We start from the raw sequence: 3,916 nt of genomic DNA on the forward strand, positions 1-3,916 counted from the left end.
TATGCTTTTCTCAATTTACTAATGCAACAATGAAATTTGGCTCTTTTTCAGAGAGGAGCTAGACTGGACTATCTTGTTGGATCATCCTCAACTTGTTCACATTTCCTTTAGTCTGAATGGGGCTTCAGGATTAGTTACTTTTATCTATGTTGGATGTAACAAAGCTTCTAGGAATGAACTATGGTCTATACTCCATTCTCTCAGCATAAATTTGACTGATAGTTGGATGGTAGTTGGAGACTTCAACTGTATTGCTAATTCTGCTGAGAAGGCTAGGGGCAGAACTCCAAGCCTTTCTAAAATCACTAATTTCAGTGACAACATCTAGAAAGCCTGATTATTTGATCTGGGGTTTAGTGGACCTTCCTTCACCTAGAGGAGGGGAAAGATTTGGGAGAGATTGGACAAGTTCTTAGTCAACAGCTGATGGCTTTCAAAATTCCTCCATACTTCAGTCACCCATCTGAGTTTAGTTGGTTCAAATCATAGGCCTCTCTTAATTTCTATTGATGCTCCTCCCCTTGCCCCATCCAACCCTCCACCTTTCAGATACCAAAACTTTTGGTGTGATCATTCTTCTTTTATTGAGTTTGTCACTCAACAGTGGAGAGGAATTTATCATAAAGACTTCCTTATCAAACTCTGGTTACTTTATCTCAAAATCAGCAAAGCCCTCAGACACTGGGGTTGGAACACTTTTGGTAACATGTTTTTGAATGTGGAGATTGCTAAAAAGCAAGTAAAATCTATTGAAACTGATTTCATTAACAATGTTGCTGAAGATAGTTCTCTGATCATTGCCCAAGAAAAGTTACTCGATGCTATTGATTAGCAGGAATCTCTACTTAGCCAAAAAGCTGCCATCAACAAATTTAAGGATGGTGACAGAAATACTAAGTACTTTCATGCTTATATCAAATACAAAAGGAAATGTAACACCATCCATGGTATCTAAGAAGCTGACGGGAATTGGGTGTCTAAGAAAGAAGAGATTGCTATTTAGTTCTTACATAAACTCTCAACTCAACCAGCTGTTGATAGACCCCCCATTGATGGAAATGTCTTTATTGCTGAAAAAACTTACACCAACACTCTAAATATGACCTACACCTCTGAAGAGGAAGAAATCTGGCAGGCAATAAACTCTATTGACAGCACAAAGACTGCTGGGCCAGATGGGTTTACAACAAACTTCTACAAAAAAACTTGGAGTGTCATGAAACATAACCTCATAAAAGGCATCCAAAGCTTCTTCCAGGGAAATCACATTCCAATCTACTTCTATGCTTCTTACTTAGTTCTCATTCCAAAACAAGATGAAAGGAAAAAATGGAACCATTTCAGACCAATCAGCCTCATACCTGTTTTCTTCAAGATTATTAGCAAGATTTTGGTGGCAAGACTCCAACTTCATCTTGGGAGATTGATCAGGCCAAACCAAACTACATTTGTCAAGGGGAGAACAATTGCTAAAAATGTCTTACTTGCCCAAGAACTGCTGCTTGATCTTGATAAAAACTGTAGGAGGGAAATATTATCTACAAGCTAGATATTCAGAAGGCTTATGATAGTATTAGTTAGGATTTCATCATAGAGGTGTTGAAGGTCAGAGATTTCCCTATGGATTTCTGTCAGTTGATTATCAGATGGCTCAATTCCAACAATCACTCCGTTCTACTTAATGGGCAAACTTGGGGTCATTTCACTGCCACCAAGGGGATACCTAAAGGGGATACTCTCTCCCCTACCATCTTCATATTAGCCTTGGACTATCTCTCAAGAATGCTAGACACCTGCCTCCTCACCAACTCTTATGTTAGGTATCATCATAAATCCAATATCTCTATCTCTCATTTGGTTTATGCTGATGATATTATGATCCTGCCACGGGCTAATAAAAATGTTGTTAAAAAAGTGGCTAGTTGTCTTAAACTTTTTCAACAGAACTCTGGCCTTATCTTCAACAATGATAAATGAAATGTTATTTTCAACAAGCACTCTTCCTCCACCAACAGAAATTGGATTCTAACATATACAAAATTCTTTGAACTCACAGGCCCCCTCAAATATCTTAGAGCTACTCTTATTAAAGAAGAGTGAAACAAACCAAATTTGATGAAGTGATTGGAAAAATATCTGACCAGCTGTCCAATTGGACCTTTTTATTCATATCCAATGGGGTAGAATCACACTTCTTAAAAGTATTTACCACATTCCCCTCATACTTATTACAAATTTCAACTATGAAAAAGAGTTCCCAACTTCAGATAGAGAGACTTTTCAACAGATTCTTGTGGGCTGGGGGCAGACAACAACTTCATTGGGCCAGTTGGCAGAGGGTTGCCAAGCCTTTTACTGCTGGTGGCCTGCGTTCAAAGGACTGAATCAACTGCAACAGATCAACTTCTACAAAATGTGGATTAAGTTCAGGCAACATGACTTAATCTGGGCAAAGTATATGAGGGGGAAATATTGTAAAGATGTTCATCCTAACCTAATCAATAAGAGGAATGGAGAATCCAAGATCTGATCCAACATGTTAAAATTCAGAGAGAAGGCTAAGGATCTTTTCATTTGGGACCTGAGGAAAGGAAATATTAACTTTTGGGTGGACCATTGGTGCCCAAAAGAGATGATGAACCCTTCATCCAATGCTCTAAATCTAAAATTCAATGTTTTTAATTGTTGGGAAGATGAAAATTGGTCCTTAGATACCTTAAATTCTCTCGTAAAAGATGGTTCTTCCCAAGCTATCTTCCAGATTATTTTTGATAGATCAAGGAAGGACAGAAATAAATGGATTATCAACAACAAAAATTGTAGCATTTCCAAGTCCATCTACCTAAAGCTTTATAATTGGACGAGGTCCCTTGGGACAAACTCTTATGGAACAAATTTTTGACCACATCCTTATCTTTTCTTGGATGGAGAATATTTCAAAAACTTCTGCCCACTGATGATATTCTGAAGCCAAAAGGTCTAAGAGGGCCATCTAGATGCCATCTTTGTAAAGCTAGGGAGAATACCATATCTCATTTGTTTTTTTATTGCACTTTCTCTAAACAAGTTTGGAGGGAATTCTTAAACAAATTGTTACTAAACACTCTCAACCTTCATTGGCTGAGTTTTGACTGAATGTTGGAGCTGCTGGAAGAAGGTCAAAGCTGGACCTATCCCCTTCATTGTCTCTTGGTTCATTTGGATGGAGAGAAACACTCTTAAATTTGAAGATGTTCCTGCATCTGCCAGCAAGGTTGCCACAAACTGCTGCTCCTATCTACTCAAGTTGACAAGACATAAAGATTTCCCTCAGATATGTAAAGTGCAGGCAGTTGAACCCACCAAGTCTCCCAAAGTGATCATGGTTTGTTGGAAAACCCCATCCCATTCTTGTATCAAAGTTAACATTGATGGTAGTTTTTCCAAGTTTGGTGCTGGTATGGGGCGAGTGTTTAGAAATCACAAACGTAGATTTTCCTTTGGCTCTCCTCCCACACCCTTGCTGGTGATGCTTTGGAAGCTGAACTCATTGTTGTTTATTGAGCAATAAGGCTGGCCTTATTGTCCAAATGGTGTAGTCTGTGGATGGAGGTGGACTCTAAAAACCTACTGATGCTTCTACAGGACATGGATGCCCCTTCTTGAAGATTGTCACAATGGCTACAAAAAATACATCAGCTTAGAGCCTCTATATATGTCAAGTTTTCTTTCATCTACAACGAGGGGAATAACCCTGCCAACTGGCTTGCCCGAGAAGGGGCAGTATTTAATGAATCAATGTATCTTCTTCAACACCCTCCCCCCTACTTTTTCTGTAAGAAAGTGACCTTCTTAATGTCCCTCATCTTAAATTTGTACATGATTTTGAAATTAAGTAAAATGTTTTCTTAATATATATATATATATATATATATAT

This window comes from Phalaenopsis equestris, unplaced genomic scaffold (assembly GCF_001263595.1).
Source record: "Phalaenopsis equestris unplaced genomic scaffold, ASM126359v1 Scaffold231628, whole genome shotgun sequence".
In the NCBI taxonomy this organism is placed as follows: Eukaryota; Viridiplantae; Streptophyta; class Magnoliopsida; order Asparagales; family Orchidaceae; genus Phalaenopsis; species Phalaenopsis equestris.